The 23190-nt window shown below is 34.4% G+C and overlaps 1 protein-coding gene across 4 annotated transcripts in view; it reads right to left on the bottom strand.

The window, feature by feature from the left end:
- Positions 1 to 23190, bottom strand: part of COP1 (COP1 E3 ubiquitin ligase) — a 260115-nt gene that overhangs the window by 55949 nt on the left and 180976 nt on the right. The gene's annotated exons all lie outside the window — the stretch shown is intronic.

Genomic DNA, 23190 nt, shown 5'->3' with positions numbered 1-23190 from the left:
AATCAGGTCAAACGGAAACAACATTTTGCAAATGGAGCTTTTTCTTTTCTAGTGAGTTGTAAGTCAGGTCAAATAGTGAAAGTGATCTGGAAATGGGGATTTTTGAGAAGCTCCAAAACCAGTTTTTACCCCAGTGGTGACAACAAGGCTGCTGGTTTTCAAAGCTTCCATAACTATAATGTTGGTTCATTTTTATAAATTTGCCAGTATTTTTGTTGCTTATATGGAAAAGTATTCCCACACTGCAGTTTATGTTTATTATTGTAATTGCATTAAGTGATCACCTCAAATGACAGCATTCAGCTTATCCTGTGGAAGTACAAATGTATAGCTGTAATCTGTTTGGCATGTGTTAGAGTAAAAATGGAAGAAAAAAATCCTCCTTCATCCGCTGTGCTCATGTTAAATTTATCAGTAAAAGACAGTAAACTTCTCTCTTGCAGTAAATAATTCAAAATTGAAAAACATTTTAGTAAAATAAGTCTTTAATTTTTCAAGTTATCTGAAAATAATGATACTATAAAATAGCATACTACAGTATAATGATATACTACCTCATTCTCAGGCTAATAAAAAAACAAAAGGGGATGTAATATGTAAAAGATATAGGGGTATAAGTAAAGGTTAAATTATGTCATTGTGTATTGCAAAAAGATTTTTCAGTAGCTGGAATGAGAAAAGTAGTGTGGAGACCGAGTAAGAAATGCAGGTGTTTCTGTAGACATGGCAGCCTGAAAAGAAATTGTACTGCAGTACTCAGAACCAGCTTACCATGTGCGATTTATTTTCAGCAAAATATATACTAGCTATCACATTACTGTTATTATGTCATCATGTTGGGTTTCTTTTCTTTTTTTGGTTTTATATTTTCACTGTATTTAGTTAGAATCTGACTTGACTTTATAGTTGCTTTAAGAGCTAGGAACACACAAAGGTGATCTTCAGTTGTACATTTGTGCATATACTTTAGCAATATTATGATATAAATAATTTAGGTAAGTAGGTTAAGTCCTCAATAATTTTCTTTCCTTTATAAAAGGGAAGTCTTTCTGAAGTGTCACTATAATTCTAATAGTCTTAATAATTTGAAGATATAGTATATGATCCCATCTCTATTTTTCTTTTCTCCCTTTTTTACTTTGAAAAATTTCAAATCTGCAGAAAAGTTGAAAGAATAATACAATGAATACCTTTGTACCTTTCAATCTAGACTCACCAACTGTAAGCATTTTACAAAATTTGCTTTATTCTCCCTTCTAAAAACAAACAAGCACACGTACTTTTTTTTTCCCTTGAACCATCTGAAAGTAAGTTTTAAATATCAGGATACTTTACCTATAAAAATGTCAGCACCCACCTTCTAAAAAGAAGGAAACTCTTCAACAATATCATATGTCATATTCAAGAAATTAATACTGACATGAGAATATAATTTAATATGTATTCTGTATTCAAATATCCCAACTGTTTAAAAAATATCCTGAAAACTATTTAATTTTGTTAAAGGGTCACACACTATATTTAGTTTCTATGACTGTCATTTTATATATAACATTTTCATAATACTGTTATTTTTGAAGCATCTAGGCTACTTGTTTTGCAAAGTGTTCCACAAGTCTAAATTTGTCTGAATGTTTTCTCATTATTATGCTGTTATTACATAGCTTTGACAAGATTACTATAAAACTGATGGTCCTTCCTACTGCATTACATCAGGAGGCATATAATGTTTGTTCCATTGGTGGTCCTAAATTTTATTGCTTAGTTAAATGCCCCATGGCCTTGTCAATGTAAACAGAATCTGTTTCTTTTTCTTTAACTTTTTAATCAAACTATGCTACTTGTAAAACCATGAAGAGGAATACCAAGAAAGAACAATTTCCAGTACAATGAATAATTTTTCTATAGGGATACTAAAAAAAATAAACCAAAACAAAGCAAAACACCCAAACAAACACAGTTTCACCATTAATAAGGTAATCATTGCTGATATGCTAAAATAATAGGGTGGAAATAATCTGTCTGGAATAGATGTAGAAATATCTTATTGAACTTAATGTTTAATGAACAGTTCATTACCTTCTACTAAAGTAAGAATAAACCAAGTATAACTGATAAGTCAAAGTTTTTAAATACAGTTTATGACACAGCCACCCTAGACTGTGTTCCAAAAAGCAAGAAGCCAATATGGCCAATCAGAGATCAAACTGAATTTTTAAAATCCTCGATACTATTTTCAGGTTTCCCAGATGCTTGAGAATTTATAAAAATTCTCAATGTTCCAGCTTTTGGATATCATCAAGATAGGGTTGGGATGAGAAAGCAAGTTGGAGAAATCCTTAGAAAGCATTCCTTAGGCAGGGCAAATAACTTTAGTATTTAAAATCACACAGGTCGGGCTTCCCTGGTGGCGCAGTGGTTGAGAGTCCACCTGCCGATGCAGGGGACAGGGGTTCGTGCCCCGGTCCAGGAAGATGCCACATGCCGCGGAGCGGCTGGGCCCGTGAGCCATGGCCGCTGAGTCTGCGCGTCCGGAGCCTGTGCTCCGCAACGGGAGAGGCCACAGAAGTGAGAGGGCCGTGTACCGCACAAAAAAACACACAGGTTCACTGGTTACTGATATTTATCTCATATAGCTATCATTACTGTTCTTAAAAACAATAATTAAATCATTTTTACCTCCTTTAAGCCTTTGATGATATCCTAACATACCACCTCAGAGATCTGAAAGAAAGCTAATCTTTGGAAACAGAAAGATCAAGCAAGTATAAGTTAAATAATACAAATGCACACGGAATACTTTGGAAGCATTTGCTTTTAACACCAGCTCTGAATCTGGTTGTTAGATCTTTGTTCATCATTTGAGAAAGAATCAGAAACTGTCATTGCTTATTTTTTTACCGTATATAAAACCCTAGAAAAGACATATTAACTTTAGCCCACTATTATGTACGCTTTACTTTATGAGTCACCCCTCCTTACCAGTCTGCAAAAGATGCACAAGCAATTGTGATATTCTCCTAGTGTCACAGAAGTAGCAACTATCTATCTGTACATTAGAGATTAAGCCACAATCATCAAATCAGCGGCAGTTAAAAACAAACGAATAAGTTTTCCAGTTCTACACATAAGGTGCTTAGAAGTTAACACTCCATCCTAACAACAACTAAAAGGTAAACAGACTAAAAAATCAACAACTATTCTAGGATCCATAAGAGAGGTGAGGGCCAAGGTCAACCGCTGACACAAAGATTGGAAAGACAAAAGCAAATACAGGGAGTCATAGCTTATCAGAGCAGAGACTCGCAAGGAGAAATTGCCATGGGGAACCAGAATCTGGGTATAAAAATTTGAACTGTTAACAGGTGAATTGCTGAAGGCTCAGCGTGGACAAGTCTAAGAGTTAAAAATTCCAGAAGGATCCAGTCAGAGGAGTCCTCCATAATTTTGTCAGATTTATTTCTAGAAGCTTGATCAGGTTCTTAAAGGCAGAATACAGAGGATTTTTAGAGCAGTGAAAATACTCTATATGATACTATGATGATGAATACATTTGTCCAAATCCACAGAACGTACAACACCACAAGTGAACTGGTGATTATGATGTGTCAATGTATATTCATCAATTGTAACAAATGTACCACTCTGGAGGGAGATATTGATAATTGGGGGTTATGCATGGGTAGGGCAGGAGGCATAGGGGAACTCTCTGTTATCTCCCTCTCAATTTTGGTGTGAACCTAAAACTGTACTAAAAAAAAAAAAAAGTCTTTAAAAAGAAGTCTCAGTTATGTAACAATATATTTTCCCAAAATTAAAAACAAAAACTCAGTTAAGAAAAAGTAGCAGAAACATTTATAATATCCTCCCTGGCTTAACTTACTTAGAACTTCAGGATATAAAACCGATTAAAGTAAGAGCTGCTCTGATTAGAGTCCAAGGAGGAACAGGAGCCCTTTTCTAAGCCTCTTCTCTCCCTACATTTGGCTTTCCTTCCCACCTGCCAACTCTTGAGAAATCTGAAGAGACAGAATTTGAAAATTAATAATTTTATTATTGATCACTATGAAAAAATGACTTCCTTTATTTTTTCCCAAATTTATCTCTATTTATGGTAGGGAGAGAGTATATTAATGAATTTTTAATGCTTAATTCCAAAGTTCATGGGCAAATAAATACTTTTACAAATCGCTACTATGACCACTCCCAAATCCAGTTCAAAATATCAATAACACCTATTTTTTTCAATATCTATTTGTGTATGTTCATGATTTGTTGGTTTTAATTATCTCTGATGGAAGAAAATGTGTTTCCCCTAAAAGAGTTTCTCTTGTGCTGTCTCTAAAACTAGACCGGCAACAGGGAAAATATTGTTTAAATCTTCATACTCACTAATACGACCCAGTACAATGTTCTATACATAGACATTAGTGGCTAAACAATGATATCATTGTAAGCTTTATCACTTGGAAACGCAGAAAAATATGTATCACGTATAGAAAAGTCTTAATGTTTGTGTTTGTTATTTGAATTCATCTGAAAGTATACACAATGAATTACTTGTGGAATATATAGTTTTATTACCATACTGCTGTAGTAGGTTACAGATAAACATAAACCACACAATCTAAAATATTCACAGTGGCTTATAAAACATTAAATAAGCACAAAATGTGGGCAAAATTTCTTGGTTTCACAGTTTGCCTTCTTTAGAATCAGTCTCTACATAACAAAATGTGTGTTAATTACCAGGGGAATTTAAGGATCTGTTTTCCTCTTCTGCTTAGTAGGTGATATTTTTTAAACAATTAGATTTTTATAAAATTATTCAAACATCATAAATCTAAATTCAGAGGCAATGTCTTGCAAATCTAAATGGCTGTAGAAATATAAAATGGGCATGCCCACACTAGAAATAAAAGACTGAAATACATACTCAAAATGCAGTATAGAAAATTATTTCCTCAATGTAGTAGAAAATTATTTCCTAGTTTGCTAAGTTTATGTATAGCCAAACTAACCACCTGTAAAAATATGTGAATATTTACTTTGTGAGAATTAATTTGCTTCAGTCTTTACTGATCTGCTTTACTTCAATCTCTTTTCACAAAATGGTTGTCTAAATTAATGGTAGTAGGAAAGAACCAAAAGAAAAAAAAAAACTAAATAGTTTTTATACAGCATTTAGCTGAAAACCTTTAAAATTTTAATAAAACAACCCAATCAGGGGATTTGGTCTTTGAACTGGTAAATTTAATTTGTTTCAATTTACTGTGTTCAGATTAGTCAGATGTTTGGATTAACTCTCATCACCTTAGTTTTTACTTTTTATCCTGGCTTTTTCTATGGTTCTTCATTTCCTTGTTTCCTGCCTGCTATAGATTGAGTTCTTTTTAATACAGATTGAGTTTTCTCTCCTACTGTAGGTTTGGAAGTAGAGATTCTATTTCTATTCTTTAATGATTATGCTTAAAATTGTAGAATGAACGTATGACTTGAAGAACAAAGTTAATTAATATTGTTACACAGATTATACAAAAACCTTAGATTGTTTTCCATTTCATCAATACTCCTCCAAAACCTCGGTTACACTTTGTCCAAATTTTTACTTCCATCTTTTTAAAACATCCAAATTAGTCTCATTTTTCTATTATTGTTGTTGTTGTTTTATTCAGTCAATGCTAAGATTTATGAATTTCTTTGCTCACAAGATTTCACTCCTTGTATTTTATTCAATTCTTGATGTAATTCTCTTCTTTTGTCTGTTTCTCTGTGGTGGGGGCAAGAAGAAGCATCCTATGCCATGAAGTCAGTGGTTAGAATTCTCAGGGGTCCAGCTCCTCTCCACCACTCAGAGCCCAGGCTAAGACAAAGTTTCTGGAGATTTCCCCATGTAGATACGCAGATAGGCAATTACAACACCCTAGGTACACACTTCCCAGGTCCACACCACCTGTTCCCTCCCCACTAACTCTTCAATATCCAGGTCTCTGGATTACTGAGGCCAGCAACTTTCCATCACCACCAGGCAACATAACTTCAGCTCACATGTTTACTTCTCTGGTTTTTATATTCTGCTTTGTTTGTGACCCTTTGTGATTTCAATACTTTATAAGCTATGCATCTAAAATAATGATTATGTAAAATAAATAAAGTGTTTATTGGCAGAGGATTTTCAGTTTATCTAGTCTATCACACTGTTAGAACCAGAACTCCCTTTTGAGAATTTTATTACTTCAATTGGTATAACCATTTGTGGCAAGTTTCACAATAAAAGACTGATTAACCCTTCACTACGTCAAGTAACTACTTTTCTGGTGTATTTCACAGCTGTCCCTCCATTTCCAGAGGTACTTTCATCCAACCCAGGGTATTATTATTAATATAAAGTATATTTCTATATTAAGTGTCTTTCTATAGCAAGTGTCTTTCTATAGCAGTAATATAATAGGTAGACTCCATGCAAGTAAATGATTGAAAACTAATCTAAAATGGAGAATTTAAGTGCAAAAGATAATGTAGATTTGGGGTTCAGTCTATTTAATGACCTCCTTTATGCTTTTTTTAAAGTCATAATGAATCCTATTATCTCAATAATAACAGTTCATAAGAAAAAACAATTTGGTTTTTCTCTTTTACTAGACAGATTTGGTCCTTATGTTTTGCTAAATGCTATTAAAACAGAGACTTAGTATTTTAATTCAGTTATGTTCATCAGACAAAAACAGCTTTCTTACTATGACATATAAAGGGCCTTCATTATTTAGCCTACATCTGCATTTCCAAATTCTTGTTCCACCAATTCAGGAACCTGTAAATATTTTTAGCATAGTTATTCTTGTCCCAGGAGAAGACAGAGGGGTACACATGAAAATGATATAAGGAGCAATTTCAGAATACAAATGCTTGGTCTCCTCTCTGAAGATTCTAATTCAGTAGGTCTATGATAGGGCCCAGACATGAATAATGTTTCAGCTTCTCAAAAAAGACTGATATGTCTCATAATGTAAAAACACTATTCTAATGCTATTTTTTTACAACATACTATAACTTATTTGCTTGTCTGCCTTATCTAACTGTAACATCTTGAGGGGTAGGATTATTTATTTTTGTATACATAGTAACAAATACAAAGTTATTTTAAAAATAAGTGTTTGTGAAGTTAATAAATCAATGATATAATTCTGAGGAAAAGAATTCCGTATCCTGATTAATGTGATAGAGGGGGTAATTTTTTTTTTCTAATGGCACATGGTCTAGTTCCTCTAATCACTATTTACTTTCCCTTTAGGGACTATAAGAAATCTTTAGATATATGTTACACATTGGATAAGCAGATCTGTAATTAAAGTGGAGACTACAAAGTTCATGTGCTTAGGCTGATCAGTATCATAACATTCTATTTGTGGATCCGGAGTGCAGCTAAGTATCACTTACCTGGTGGTCTCACAAGATATTTCAACCCAGAATGACCACAGCTTCCTAATACTAACACACCCCTACTATGTGTCTTCTAATATACTTTTATTCAGAATTCAGTATTCTAGAGTTATACAAAATCAAGTGGCTGCTTTTGTTTCTATTTTCTGCAATTTATATCTGGAATAGAACCATCTTTTTGTATCCATGCATCCATCCTCCACCTAACCATCTGTCCATCCATCCATGCAGGTAGGGTTATTAACATCTTAAACTTATCACAGTTCCAGAGCTAATTAAACCACAGTTTTTGGTTGCTTGAAAAATCTTTGTTTTTATTTGTAAAAAAAGATTTTTTGGCTGGATACAGAATTAGGGGTTAAAAAAACGTTTTAGCACTTTAAATGTGTGGTGGGTCCATTGGTTTTTGGTCTGTATAGTTTATAATGAGAAGGTTGCTATAACTTTTATCTTTCACAGTATATTTCTCTGTCTTCAAGATTTTTCTTTGTTTTGGACATTTTGACTATGATATACCTAGGTATTTTTGGTCTGTTTGTTTTTATTGTGTTTGAGGTTCTGTGAACTTCTGGTATCTAAGGTTGGTTACCTTTCACCCATCTTGAAAAATTCTTGATCTTTATCTCTTCAAATATTTCTTCTTTCCTTTTCTTTCCTTCTGCTTTTACAACTCCAATTACAAGCATGTTTGACTGTCTGACATTGTCCAGCAACTCTTTGCTACTGTGTTCTGTCTTTCCCTCCCGCTCTTTTCTTTGTGTTTCACTCTGGATAATTTCTATTGACCTATCTTCAAGTTCATCTAGTTTTTTCTTAGTTTGTATCCAATCTGCTGATAAGCACATCAAAGAAGTCTTTGTTTCCGACATTAAGATTTGTATTTCTAGTATTTCCATTTCTCTTTTAAAAAATACTTTGCATTTCTCAGGTGAAATTCTTCATCTTTTCAAGCACATTGTTTATCTTTCCCACTGGATCCTTTAACATGTAATCATTTATTTTAAAATTTCTGTCTCATACCCCAACATCTGCGTTATCTATAAAACGAATGAGTCCTTTGAGTCTTGACAACAGGATGCTTATTCTTACTTATTTGTATAACACATACTTTTAAATTAAAGGTAAGAGATCATACATAGAACAGTAGACTCTGAGGTAAACAGTATTTCTGCCTGGAAATGAGGACCTCTTTTTCTGTCAGGCAATTAGTGTGATGGAATCAACTATCCTAGTCAGTGGTTGAGCTGAGTTTTGGTTTTGGTTGTTAAGCTCACTGTTGTTAAGTGCATCACAGGCTTCAAATTTTTCCAGCAATGAGCTGTCATCACTTTGTGCTTAGTGTGGTCCTGGGGCAAGAGAAACTCTTCTCAGTATTCCTGCTCTACTGTTACTTTTCAACAATTCCTGCATGTCTGAGCCTAGGAGAGGGTCTTTCTCCATGTTACTGCCCCTCTCCTGGTGGTAGAGGACTCTTTCTTGTTTTTCTGGTGATAGGATTCTGTTTGGAGAGGGGTTCTCAGTTCTTCTGTTCCATCATGAGTCCTAGGAAGGGTGCAAATGCCTGAGTTTCTGGTATGGGGCTTCTTAAGCATTCCAACCCCTCACCATCATGGCAGGCAAATTCTACACAGCATCTGAGGCAGGTCTTAGACAAGAGAGAGTTTTCATGCCACTCGATCAGTAGTAGTAGATCTCTGCTTTGTATGATGCAGGATCCTGAGCCCAAGAAGTTTTCCTGCTTCTCTCCTAAGAGCTTAAAGCTTCTGCTAGATATGAGAAGAGGGTCTGGAGAAAAAGGTGATATTTTGTGCTGGTCTTTCATCAAGAACTCATCACTTCATGAACTTCTGACTGTCACTGATGCAGGTTACTGTCTTGCCTCATTCATTTTGTGAGCAGCCAGTGGAGGGCCATGGAGAGAAGCTTATGAGTAAGTGTGCATTCCTCTTTTGTTCTGGACTTCTAATTATTCTACACTGCTATGCCAGCCCACACTTGGCCTTTAAGAATGCGTTAACATTTTAGCTCATTTCTTCTTACCAGCTTCTATGGTGGCTACTTCTTCCTCTTGTGGTCTGCAAATGTTCATATGTCCTATCTTTCCTTGGAGGGGCTTGGCATTCCTTGGAATTCAGTTACCCTGCCTTGTGACTTCAGCTCTCTGACAGGCAGGGGTCAAGAAAAGTTATAATTTTGTAGCTCATATAGTTTTTCTGTTTTTAAGATGAGGGTAGCATTTCTCATGGAAGAGAAAAAGAAGGAAAGAGAAAAAGAAGTAAGGGGAGTTGAGAGAAAGCACTAGAGAACATGAGCAAGCAAGAGTCAGCGCATGAACAGGCAAGGAAAAAAGTTTCTGAGATTCTGAACTTCTTTCTACAACCACAGATGGTTCTACAATAGTTGAGAGAGTTCAGGTTTTCAGATTCATGCATGAATTTATGAAAAAATCCACATCTTACTAAAACTCCTTGATTTATATCATAAAAATACATATTTCTTTACAATTAAAATATTTAATTTTTTATTTAATGTTGTGCAATAACTCATTTAAAGACTAATCTAACAATTAAAGCATTTAGCACCTGATTTTTGACTAGTAATAGCCACTCATTGATTCTCTGCCACCTACAATGATCTATCTATATCTGTCCCAAAATTAACTAACCAAGTAGACTTCTAATTTTTTTCTAAAAGAATACTAAAAAACTATACCCTCATAAATTTTTAAATCAATGTCTAAAATTTTTCATCATTTGCCATTTATAACATATTTAAATGACATTTTAAAATATGAATTAAGTGTATCTAATGAAATCTAAACATCACAGTAATTTGATGTCAAACATCATCCACTAAAAAATATACAGAAACAAGATATTCTTTAAGAGTGGAAAACTTCACATAATCTTTTCCTTGAATTTGTATTTTTGTTCCCCTTGCAAAATAAAATGTATCCCATAGATTTTATACTGTCTTTTTTTTTTTTTTTTTTTTTTTTTTTTTGCGGTACGCAGGCCTCTCACTGTTGTGGCCTCTCCCGTTGCGGAGCACAGGCTCCAGACGCGCAGGCTCAGCGGCCAAGGCTCACAGGCCCAGCTGCTCCACGGCATGTGGGATCTTCCCGGACTGGGGCACGAACCTGTGTCCCCTGCATCGGCAGGTGGACTCTCAACCACTGCGCCACCAGGGAAGCCCTATACTGTCTTTTTAGGCTAAGTCTTATTTAGCATTCTCTCTTCTTTGAAAAAAGGATGTATATAATACAAACATTAATTTAATTTTCTGTGACCAAAATGCTCTAATTGTAAGATATTTTCTCCATTTGAGTTACTATTAAAATTATCAGTATACAATTGATAAAAAACAACAAATCTTGATAATTATTAAACAAAAGTAATATTTTATTAGAAATACAGGTTGTGGCACACCCTCTCTCTCTGCCTTTTGTACTGACTGTGTTCTGGTAACTACAAATGAATATTACCTACTCTTAGAATTCCATTCGTATTGTTCAGCATTAATTCTATTCCTATAGTTCATTTATATATTTATACAGATACAGTCATAGAAATGTAAAATTTCCTCACAGTAATGTCATTCAATTTTTTAAATCCCAAGTTTGTGCCAAAATTCACACAGCCACTTATTATCAAAAATATTTTTAATGATCTGACATCTTTATTGGACCAGTCTTTAATTTTTTATTGAATACAAAGAACTGGAACCATCTACCTTGCTACCTAGTAATGAAGAATATTTTAAAATCAGAATTTTTGCAAAGTACTAAAACGGGTTTACCAACATCAAATCAAATGTGCAGAAACACAATCCCTTATCCCAAGCACTTGGGGCAGATAAGTTTCATAATTCTGAATTTTTCAGACTTTGAAAGGAAATATGCTTCATATTATGCAACACTCCAAGTAAGGTCTATGTCCACACTCTGTAATCAAATACATTAATATTTCTACTGGAAAACTTATGAACAATTACATGAAGTAGGATATATAAAGATAAGTAGCTCTGCTCTATATCTAATCATGCCATCAAATGAAAGTGAGTTTTTGGAATTCAGAGTTTTCTAGATTTTCAAATCGCAGATAATGGACTATGGACCAGTATTAATTATACCTGTTTATTTATCCAACTGAAGTAAGAAGATCTACATTCAATATTTGGTGCTAATGGCTTCTTTGCTTTGCTCCCATGGAGCTTGAGAATAAGGAACAATGCAAACGTTTTTTGACAATACTCAGAAGAAGAAAAAAGTCCTTTAAAGAAAAAAAAACTTCACCCACCTTCACTCTCTTACTCAACAAATACCTAAAGTAAAAGAACTCAAAGTACAAAATATATTTTTTCTAATACCATGTTTCTTAATAGAAATACCTGTAAGACAAAGAATGACAGCAAGTTACTCTAGTAACATTTAGAAGAAACATCCCTTTGTCAGATAATCCTGAGGGTTTTACAACCTGGTAAAATGTACGATGTTAAGGTTCATGATAATGAGAAATATGTTTTTCTCTTGTAAAACAGAAAAAAGCTATTATAAAAGTTGAAATATGGGGACTTCCCTGGCGGTCCAGTGGTTAAGACTTCACCTTCTGGGGACTTCCCTGGTGGCGCCTGCCAATGTAGGGGACACAAGTTTGAACCCTGGTCCAGGAAGATCCCACATGCTGCAGAGCAACTAAGCCCGTGCTCCACAACTACTGAAGCTTGTGCTCCAGAGCCTGCATGCCACAAATACTGAGCCCAAGTGCCACAACTACTGAAGCCCACGCTCCTAGAGCCTGTGCTCCACAACAAGAGAAGCCACCAAAATGAGAAGCCTGTACACTGCAACGAAGAGTAGGCCCTGCTCCCCGCAGCTAGAGAAAGTCCACGCACAGCAATGAAGACCCAATGCAGCCTAATTAATTAATTAATTTAAAAAATTAAAAGACTTCACCTTCCAATGCAGGGGGTGCGGGTTCGATCCCTGGTCGAGGAGCTAAGACCCCCACATGCCTCGTGGCCAAAAAAGAAAAACAAAAAACAGAAGCAATACTGGAACAAATTCAATAAAGACTTTAAAAATGGTCCACATCAAAAAAAAAAAAAAACTTTAAAAAAAAAGTTGAAGTGGAAAAGGAGAACTGGAATGATACCTCAGGCTTCACTATCAGGCATATCAACTTACGTATGAAATTTGAGGACCTAAAAGTTGATGTTCTTAAATCTGTAAGTTTCTACACAAACCCTAAATGCTTTTAGTGCTCCATCAGGGTTTTCTTACTCCAGTTTGGAGACCTTTGCTTCAGATTACATGTCAAGTATTTAAGCATGTACTTCTATATGTGAAGATTTTATAAAGCATGTGCCTAAAGGTAGCAGAGTATTTTTACACAGATTTTTTTTCCTGTGCTTTCAGACAAGTGGAATCCAGTGAATGCGATATAGTTGGCTAAAGTACACTGATACTCTATAAGTGATGATTTTTTATAAACAGAAGATGATTAAACCCTTGATAATTATGTAGAGAAATAGCCTTTATTCATTCAATATCATAAAATTTCCCAGAACAGTGTACTAATTAGCCATTGCCACAAAATTGCTGTGTAACAAACTATTCTAAATTTTAGTAGCTTAGAACAGTCATTTATTTTCACAGATCTGAGGGACAGCTTAGGGTTCGCTGATTTTAGTAGAGCTTATTTGTCTGGAGGTTGGATGATTTGGCTGGGGCAAGTCAGTACCACCCCAAGTGCCTTTCTTCCTCCCCCTGGGACCAGTAGCTAGCTTGAGTATGTTCTCTTCATGGTGATGGCAGAGGGGGAAGAGTAAGCAAGCCCAACTGTGAAAGCATATTTCAAACTTCTGGTCAATTTCACACCTAACCATCACTTGGGCCAAAGCAAGTCACATGGCCAAGTCCAGAGTCAGGGTGGAGTTGTTTCCCACAGTGGGAAAGCACTGTTTAGTGTCAAAGTACATAAATACAGGGAAGGATAAAGAACTGAAACCAAAAATGCAATTTAATATAAATATTAAAATCTGAAACAAATCTTTCAGCATCTTATAATAGCTTAATATTGATTAATAGAGACCAATTAAATTGGCTCTTGGCTCTGTTGTTAAAGTAAAATTTGTAGAGTCTAAAACACAGTTTATATAGCTTAAGATGAATTCAGAACCACTAGAGGAAGAAGTGACTCTTAAAATACTAAGAGGTGCAAGCACTGAATTTTCACCTTAGACGGTCACAGAAAGATGAAATGATTATCACTAAACAGAAAGAAAGCTAGCTTAGATAGGATTTCGAGCTTTTGGTTTGTAATACTGACATGCAATCTATATGTTCTATTTTAAACTAAGATCTCTAGGGGGATAAAGAATAGTCACATTTTATTTAATTCAATTAAGCCCTTTAAGATAATATTTTAACCATGGTCTCTGTCTAGTGATATCTAACTCAGACACGAGTACCTAAATTTTATATTTTCTGGAGCAGCCCTTTATAATATAGCCTATTCTCCAATCCTCATTCTAATTCTCCCACTAAAGAAATAATCTATAAATTACATGATTCATCACTCTACTACTGTGTTAAGTATCAATATATTAAAAAAAAAACTAACCTTGCAAACAAAATGTGAAAACACCAAATAAATATTTAAATTCAGAAAAAATGATTTCAATTTTTTAACATAGGTTTTTCAAAAATATTTAAAGTATTTCATATGACAGATTTACAATGATCTAAAACAGTAAGCCACATTTAGAAGTCAATTTTTTACAACCTCTATGAGGAAAAACACATTTTCTGGAACGCTTTAAGTAAATCACGTATATCAGGATGTAAAAACCTCTTATTGAGTGAATATCTGAATAAACAATGACAATCTTATCTATTCTGGCATTAAGCTTATTCTAAAAATTCCCTTAAACATAACCCATCCTAGCTGTCTGTAGGTGCTTGCAGAAAGGAACAGAAATGATGTAGCTGAAACTGAAGTGTTAGTGGCTTACTGGGAAGAGAAACAACAAAAATTGATGAAGTCTCAATCTTTTATTAAAAAAAAAAAAAAAGAAAGACTACCATGTATTTTTATTCACTTAAACCATTTTCACTTATAACTGCCAAAAGCTCAATTATAAGAAGTTTCTGTTGTAATATCTTAAAAGTATTTAATGATATATTTTATGAATTTTCTATATGCTAAATTTTTAGCATTTGTTTAAATTAGTCTACATCTTTTTAAAAAAATTTCTTTCTGATTTGGAAAGTAGCCTGCATATAGACAGTTTATAAACATGTGAAAAGTTTCAACATCTTTGTAACTACTACAGTGATTACAACTACAATATTAAAGCCTCCTGTACATCACATTTTTTTTTCCTCCTTCTGAGAGGTAACTGCTATATTTGAAGTTAGAACAATTATTTCCTTTTTTTTTTTTTAGTGGTTTGACCACATATTCCTATGGTCAATGTACATATTCCTAAACACTGTAGTTTGTTTTACATGCTCATGAATAGAATTGTACTGTGCATTTTTCTGTGACTTTCATTCAACATTTATTATGCTTGTTACTCATCCACATCAGTTCATGGAGCTGCAGTTCATTCATTTTCACTGTTGAATGTTCTACAGTGTGAATATGCAACTACATACATTATTTAAATACATGTTTCTCTAGGGCAAGGTTTCTCAAACTTTAGAATTACCTGGGGAGCCTGTTAAAAAACAGGTTCCTGGGGTCCACCTTCAGAAATTCTGATTCAGTAGGTCTTGGTTAGGGTGTTAGAATTTGCATTTCTTACAAGCTCCTAGGTGATGCTGATGCTGTGCAGAATACGCTTTGAAGAGCAAAGCTGTAGGATGTATTTATCATTTCCTTATTTATTTGAAAGAGTTCTTCATGTAATATAGATATGAAGAATTCTGTCATTTATATGTGTTCTACATATTTTCTCCCAACTAATGACTTTTTAAGAAATTATTTTCCAGGTATTATTTGGTAAATAGAAGTTTTTAATTTTACTGTAGCCAAATTTATCTACCTTTTATTTATGGCTTATACTTTTTGTATCTTAAAGCCGTCCCTATTACAAGATCATGAAGATATTCTCTCTTAACTCATTTTCTAAATACTTTATATTTTGCTATTCACATCTAGGTTGTGTGGTGACCTGGAATCGACTGTGTATTGTATGGCGCATGAATTACAACATCATTTTCCCACATCAATTGTCCAACTATGAAAATTCCATATTTTCCAAACTCCTATGCAATATGATCTTTGCCAGGTATCAAACATCCATGCATTTGTAAGTCTATTTTTGGTTCTGTTCCACTAGTCTATCTATTCCTGTGCCAAAATAAAACTGTTTTCATTTATCTTTCCTTATCCTTGTTTTAAATGTGTCTCTTGTAAAGAGTATATTATTGCATTTTGAACATTTTAACTAGTCTGTTAATCTGTACCTTTAACTTGCAGCTGTTAAGTCGTTTTCATTTACAATAATTAGATACATCTGAATTTCTATCAGCTTATTTTCTGTTTTTTAGCTATCCCAAATATTCTATGCTTCTCCCCCTTTCCATTCTCATTTCCTTTAGGATTAGCCAAATATTCTACTCCTCCCCCCCGACCCCAGTAATAATTTGAATTTTGTGCTTTGCTTCTATTATTTTAATGATCTTTCTAGAAAGCGTATCATGTATTTCGTACTTTCCCGTGTTTGTAGTGACTGCTCAATATTAGTTTCAAAAAATGAATGATCATGTCTATCATATTAGTAACAACTGAATAATAAATGCCTGACTTTAAAATATCTCTGCATTTAATATGAATATAAAATTTCCTGTGAAGCCCATTTTTTAAAAAGATCTAGCTAAACGACACTTACAGCCTGGAAGGCAAGACAGACATAAACAGGTAAAAGATTTACTAGGTGCCTCAAAGTTGTTCTTAAATTCTAGACTATCAAAAGTAGATTTTACAACAAAATAATAGAATAGTTTGTTTCTTGAATATTGGCATTATGCATGCCACCTCCATTTGCATTCACACAGATTACTTAGAAACTTGAAAACAAAATGTCCTTGATGTAGTATAGGTAACTGAAACACATGTTCATGAATGCTCTGATGCTAATTAAGATTTATTAAATAAATATTCAGACATTTAATTTATTTAAATGTGAAGGAAAAGACATCCCCACTGGCAACCACTATATAAAATAAAAAACAAGGCAGATTTATGAACCTAACAAACCTAAAATATTTCCCATTAAATAAAGAAGACAGAAAAAATGTTTAAGATATCCTGAGCACTTACATATCTATCAAGTTTCTCCATGTTAGCTCTATAAAATGAAACTAAACTAAACACCAGGTTCTTAAGTTGAAAGGGATGAATTATATTTTGGGGACAGATATAGGAGGAAGGCATGGAAGAGCAGAAGGTAGTCCAAAAATTCACATCAGAGATCTAAAGATAACCTAAAACTATGTGTTTTTTACATAATGTGCATGTTCATCTTTTAGAATCCATCTTGATTTTTAAAAAACAACAAATATTCTAAAAAAGAAAAATACTTATTGGTCATCTCCACAAAAAAAGCTCCCTATCTACGGAAAGACACTGGTAAAAGTATTTTAAGAAGTACCTCTGAAGAGACAATTTAATAATGTGTGATCAAGGGGAACTTAAGCTTTATCTGTAACATATCAAAATTGAGAATGAGGATTTAACCTTGTACTACTTGTATAATTAAACAATTTTTAAATGATTACATACATTTTTTAAAGTAGAAGATACATATGTAAGATACGTAGTCTCAACTTTACTGAGAATCAAGAAATCTTTATGAAAGACGAAGCTTTATAAAAATTCTTCTCAGTGAAAATTTTCAAAGAATAAACAACATAAGTCAAGTATAAGGAACACTGAAGGCAATCATGGAGTGCCTAGAACAGGAAGCAAAGGACTCTGTATTTATTCTTTAAACAATAAGAAACCACTGCAAGTTTGAGAGTCAGGAAAGTAATATCAGTACTTAAAAATTAATTAATCAACAAAACCAAACCAACCAAAAAGGTTATTTTTTCCTTTTGAAGACTAAGAGTTATCACATATCAAATCGCAAAAACTAGGAAGTATTGAAAATGGGAAAACAAATGGTATATGTTTATGTGTATGAACTGTTTAGTTTGCTGACAGTAACAAAGAGTTTACAGCAACCAAAACTGAAAATGTTTGTTGAGAACACAGTTTAAATAGAATATTTCAGAATTCCTGTTTGTTTGTTCTAGAAACATTATTCCTTCCCAGTGAATATGTTATTAGTATAAATATCAATCTTGAATCAGAATAATATGAATCTTACCTTTGATTTATATCACTAATTTCTGGGGGGAAAAACACAACTATTATTACTTTAAAGAATATAACTTAGGAGTACCCACATTTCCTATCTCTTATACTAATTACAGTTTTAAAACTTGCAAAATGCTTCAAGTTAGTAAGCAAGCAACTCTACCATTCTATTGAAACCACAGATGGTTAGTAGTTCTATTTATTTTAGTCTTACAATGTTCTCTCAAACTGGCTTTAGAGAAGATGAATTGGAAAGAAATGGTTTTTCTACCTTTTTCTACTCAATAAGAAAACATCATGTAGTAATCAGCTAACAAGACAATTAATAAACACCTTTACCGTTAGGTCAAAAAACTTGCTCTGCTGAATGGATACAAAAACAAGACCGTATATATGTTGTCTACAAGAGACCCACTTCAGACCTAGGGACACACCACACACAGACTGAAAGTGAGGGGATGGAAAAAGATATTCCATGCAAAAGGAAATCAAAAGAAAGCTGGAGGGATTCCCTGGTGGTGCAGTGGTTGAGAATCTGCCTGCTAATGCAGGGGACACGGGTTCGAGACCTGGTCTGGGAGGATGCCACATGCCGCAGGGCAACTAGGCCCGTGAGCCACAACTACTGAGCCTGCGCGTCTGGAGCCTGTGCTCCACAACAAGAGAGGCCGCGATAGTGAGAGGCCTGTGCACCGTGATGAAGAGTGGCTCCCGCTTGCCACAACTAGAGAAAGCCCTCACACAGAAACGAAGACCCAACACAGCAAAAATAAATTAATTAATAAACTTTCACCCCCAGCATCTTCTAAAAAAAAAAAAAAAAAGAAAGAAAGCTGCAGTAGCAATTCTCATATCAGACAAAATAGACTTTAAAATAAAGACTATTACAAGAGACAAGGAAGGACACTACATAATGATCAAGGGATCAATCCAAGAAGAAGATATAACAAATATAGATATATATGCACCCAACACAGGAGCACCTCAATACATAAGGCAACTGCTTACAGCTATAAAAGAGGAAATCAACAGTGACACAATAATAGTGGGGAATTTTAACACCTCACTTACACCAAATGACAGATCAAACAAACAGAAAATTAATAAGAAAACACAAGCTTTAAATGACACAACAGACCTGATAGATTTAATTGATATTTATAGGACATTCCATCCAAAAACAGCAGATTACACTTTCTTCTCAAGTGCGCATGGAACAATCTCCAGGATAGATCATACCTTGGGTCACAATTCAAGCCTCAGTAAATCTAAGAAAATTGAAATCATATCAAGCATCTTTTCTGATCACAACGCTATGAGATTAGAAATCAATTACAGGGAAAAAAACGTAAAAAACACAAACACACGGAGGCTGAACAATACATTATTAAATAACAAAGAGATCAATGAAGAAATCAAAGAGCAAATCAAAAAACACCTAGAGACAAATGAAAATGAAAACACGACTATCCAAAACCTATGGGATGCAGCAAAAGCAGTTCTAAGAGGGACGTTTATAGCAATACAATCCTACCTCAAGAAACAAGAAAAATCTCAAATAAACAACCTAACCTTACACCTAAAGCAACTAAAGAAAGAACAAACAAAACCCAAAGTTAGCAGAAGGAAAGAAATCATAAAAATCAGAACAAAAATAAATGAAATAGAAACAAAGAATGCAATAACAAACATCAATAAAACTAAAAGTTGGTTCTTTGAGAAGATTAACAAAATTGATAAACCATTTAGCCAGACTCATCCAGAAAAAGAGGGAGAGGACTCAAATCAATAAAATTAGAAATGAAAGAGGAGAAGTTACAACAGACACCGAAGAAATACAAAGCATCCTAAGAGACCACTACAAGCAACTCTATGCCAATAAAATGGACAACCTGGAAAAAATGGACAAATTCTTAGAAAGGCATAGCCTTCCAAGACTGAACAAGGAAAAAACAGAAAATATGAACAGACCAATCACAAGTAATGAAGTTGAAACTGTGATTAAAAACCTTCCAACAAACAAAAGTCCACGACCACATGGTTTCACAGGTGAATTCTATCAAACATTTAGAGAAGAGTTAACACCATCCTTCTCAAACTCTTCCAAAAAACTGCAGAGGAAGGAACACTCCCAAACTCATTATAGGAGGCCACCATCACCCTGATACCAAAACTAGACAAAGATACTACCAAAAAAGAAATTTACAGAACAATATCACTCATGAATATACATGCAAAATTCCTCAACAAATAACTAGCTAACAGAATCCAACAACACATTAAAAGGATCATACACCATGATCAAGTGGGATATATCCCAGAGATGCAAGGATTCGTCAATATATGCAAATCAATCAATGTGATACACCATACTAACAAACTGAAGAAGAAAAACCAAATGATCACCACAATAGATGCAGAAAAAGCTTCTGACAAAATTCAACACCCATTTATGATAAAAACTCTCCAGAAAGTGGGCACAGACGGAACCTACCTCAACATAATAAAGGCCATATATGACAAACCCACAGCAAACATCATTCTCAATGGAGAAAAACTGAAAGCATTTCCTCTAAGATAAGGAAGAAGACAAGGATGTCCACTCTTACCACTATTATTCAACATAGTTTTGGAAGTTCAAGCCACAGCAATCAGAGAAGAAAAAGAAATAAAATGAATACAAATTGGAAAAGAAGTAAAACTGTCACTGTTTGCAGATGACATGATACTATACATAGAGAATCCTAAAGATGCCACCAATAAACTACTAGAGCTAATCAATGAATTCGGTAAAGTAGCAGGATACAAGTTTAATGCACAGAAATCTCTTGCATTCCTATACACTCATGATGAAAAATCTTAAAGAGAAATTAAGGAAACACTCCCATTTACCACTGCAACAACAAAAAATAAAATACCTAGGAATAAACCTAGGTAGGAAGACAAAAGACCTGTATGCAGAAAACTACAAGACACTGATGAAAGAAATTAAAAACACAAAAAGATGAGGAGATATACCATGTTTTTGGATTGGAAGACTCAACATTGTGAAAACAACTATACTACCAAAACAATCTACAGATTCAATGCAATCCCTGTCAAATTACCAAAGGCATTTTTTACAGAACTAGAACAAATAATCTTAAAATTTGTATGCAGGCACAAAAGACCCTGAATAGCCAAAGCAATCTTGCGGGAAAAAAAGAGAGCTGGAGGAATCAGACTCCCTGACTTCAGACTATACTACATGCTACAGTAACCAAGACAATATCGTTCTGGCACAAAAACAGAAATAAAGATCAATGGAACAGGATAGACAGCCTCGAGATAAACCCACAAACCTATGGTCAACTAATCTATGACAAACGAGGCAAGGATATACAGTGGTGAAAAAACAGTCTCTTCAATAAATGGATGAAGAGTGGCTCCTGCTTGCCGCAACTAGAGAAAGCCCTCGCACAGAAACGAAGACCCAACAAAGCAAAAATAAATAAATAAATAATAAAAATAAAGGAATTCCTTAAAAAAAAAAAAAAAAGACAGTATGGTACTGGCACAAAACCTGGAATATAGATCAACAGAATAGGATAGAAAGCCCAGAGATAAACCCACACACATATGGTCACCGGATCTTTGATAAAGGAGGGAAGAATATACAATGGAGAAGACACAGACTCTTCAATAAGTGGTGCTGGGAAAACTGGACAGCTACATGTAAAAGAATGAAATTAGAACACTCCCTAACACCATACACAAAAATAAAGTCAAAATGGATTAAAGACCTAAATAAGGCTAGACACTATAATCTCTTAGAGGAAAACATAGGCAGAACACTCTATGACATAAATCACAGCAAGATCCTTTTTGACCCACCTCCTAGAGAAACGAAAATAAAAACAAAAATAAACAAATGGGACCTAATGAAACTTAAAAGCTTTTGCACAGCAAAGGAATAACTAAACAAGATGAAAAGACAACTTTCAGAATGGGAGAAAATAGATGCAAATGAAGCAACTGACAAAGGACTAATCTCCAAAATTTAGAAGCGGCTCCTGCAGCTCAATATCATAAAAACAAACAACCCAATCCAAAGATGGGCAGAAGACCTAAACAGACATTTCTCCAAAGAAGATATACAGATTGCCAACAAACACATGAAAGGACGCTCAACATCACTAACCATTAGAGAAATGCAAATCAAAACTCTGATGAGGTAGCACCTCACACCAGTCAGAATGGCCATCATCAAAAAATCCACAAACAATAAAGGCTGGAGAGCGTGTGGAGAAAAGGGAACCCTCTTGCACTGTTGGTGGGAATGTAAATTGATACAGCCACTATGCAGAACAGTATGGAGCTTCCTTAAAAAACTACAAATAGAACTACTATACAACCCAGCAATCCCACTACTGGGAATATACCCTGAGAAAACCATAATTCAAAAAGAGTCATGTACCACAGTGTTCATTGCAGCTCTATTTACAATACCCAGGACATGGAAGCAACCTAAGTGTCCACTGACAGATGAATGGATAAAGAAGATGTGGCACATAGATACAATGGAATATTACTCAGTCATAAGAAGAAACGAAACTGAGTCATTTGTCGTGAGGTGGATGGACCTAGAGTGTGTCATACAGAGTGAAGTAAGTCAGAAAGAGAAAAACAGTACCATATGCTAACACATATATATGGAATCTTAAAAAGAAAAAAAAAAAAGAAGGTTATGAAGAACCTAGGAGCAGGAGAGGAATAAAGATGCAGACGTAGAGAATGGAATTGAGGACATGGACGGGGAGGGGGAAGGGTAAGCCCGGATGAAGTGAGAGAGTGGCATGGACTTATATACACTACCAAATGTAAAACAGATAGCTAGTGGGAAGCAGCCTCATAGCACAGGGAGATCAGCTCAGTGCTCTGTGACTACCTAGAGGGGTGGGATAGGGAGGGTGGGAGGGAGATGCAAGAGGGAGGGGATATGGGGATATATGTATACATATAGCTGATTCACTCTGTTATAAAGCAGAAACTAACACACCATTGTAAAGCAATTATACTCCAATAAAGATGTTAAAAAAGAAATAAAAACTCGTAACCAAAAAAAAAAATTGATGGCCATTGGTGAGTATGTTTATAATATTAAAAACTCAAAAAGCTACTCTAATTAAATCACTGATAAAATATTAATTAATAATAATAACTAAGTAATTATTGAGCATCATTTTCGAAGAGCTTTACAGACAGCATCTTCCTTTCATAATCGACATGAGAGGCCCAAAAGGCTATCTCTATTTTAAAGATAAGGAACTTGGGGAGAGAAGTTGATCAATTTGCCCAAAGTAACATTTCTAGTCAGAGACAAAACAGGGATTTAAATAAG

This window comes from Leucopleurus acutus, assembly GCF_964270905.1.
Source record: "Leucopleurus acutus genome assembly, chromosome: 2".
Classification (NCBI taxonomy): Eukaryota; Metazoa; Chordata; class Mammalia; order Artiodactyla; family Delphinidae; genus Leucopleurus; species Leucopleurus acutus.
Note: the sequence above shows the minus strand (reverse complement) of the source record. Positions and strands in the feature narration are given on the sequence as shown.